Here is a 1,302-nt window from a genome sequence, read left to right as displayed (position 1 = left end):
GCCTGTGTACACTGAAGAATACTGTATAAATGATAAACTGTAGTGTTGGAAGACCTGTTTGCTTTCTCTTTATCTAGTTTGGTAATCTATGCACCCGCTAAGCCACATGGGGCAGGAGGAGGCTCCTCCAGTTTACAGGGGGCAATGCTTGCCAACACTAAGCAAGACCAACGCCCTGAGGTTGTGGGCACCAGCTCTGGGTCCTTGAGTCCTGTCCCCACTATCGGGCTGGCCCTTTTATCTACCCTCTTTGCTCTCGCCTGTTGGCTGCCCTCGGTCCAGGAGCGTGAACAGCCGATGGTGGGGATGACCAAGGGTATCCGTAGAGCCGGTGCCTGCAGCTGGGGTATTGCCGGGCCCGGCAGCGGCGCTGTAGTTGAGAACACGTTGGCAACCATTGAGGAAGGAGTGGGTAAGGAGCAGGGGCCAAAGATTGCACCTTCCCATCCTCTGAGGCCCTTGTTGGATCGGGTGCTGTCGGACACCCTGGCTTGCCATGAAGAATATGCAACTGTGCTAGAGAAGGGGCCTCGATGGAAGTCAGGGCTTAGATATGCTCCTCTCTACTCTGTCAATACAGCCTCACAATTGTTAGGGGAATCAAATGGAAGGAAGTCCCCCGCTTTCTCTCTCTGCCTCTCGCAGAGGAACCAGCCTAGCGCAGGCGCTCTGAGCCTTCCTGCACGACTTCCAGCCCCTCTAGCACAGCCATGGCAGTGTCGGCCCCTCTGGCAGCCGTTGCGCGTGCTTCCCCATCACCACGTAGCACTGTTCCATGAGTGGCCGGCCCGGGGGCTCCCTCAGGAGCCTGCACCCCCTGCGCTGCATCTGCTTTCGGGAAGCCTCAAACCAGTTTGTTTTTGTTTTTGGCTTGCGTCACCTCCTCTGGGAAGCTGCCCCAAGCACCCATCCCTCGCATCTCCTGTTTCAACCCACTTTGGGCCTCATCTCAGTACCTCTTGTAGAATTTTCTTTCCAAATCAAAAAAAAAATCAGTCTCCTGCCCCGCCCCAGGTGCTAAAACTCTGCATTAAAAGCCCCCACTATGTACCCGATCTTCCTGCTAGCACGGCTCCCTGCACTGCCTCAGGAAAATAAAGTCATGGGATAGGAGGCCATGGCCGCTGGTGAACTGGCTAAAAGCCAATAGGGACTGAATGAGCGTTTCTCTCCATGGAAAACGATTAATTTGGAGGGCCTCAGGGATCTGCACTGGGCCCCGCTGCCTTTGAATACATTTATACGGGATCTGGAAAAGGCAGCGAAGAGGGAGGTGCCTCGAGCATGCAGACGCCCCAGAAT

Source organism: Rhinatrema bivittatum, chromosome 19 (genome assembly GCF_901001135.1).
Source record: "Rhinatrema bivittatum chromosome 19, aRhiBiv1.1, whole genome shotgun sequence".
Lineage (NCBI taxonomy): Eukaryota > Metazoa > Chordata > Amphibia > Gymnophiona > Rhinatrematidae > Rhinatrema > Rhinatrema bivittatum.
This window is presented reverse-complemented; position numbering follows the sequence as displayed.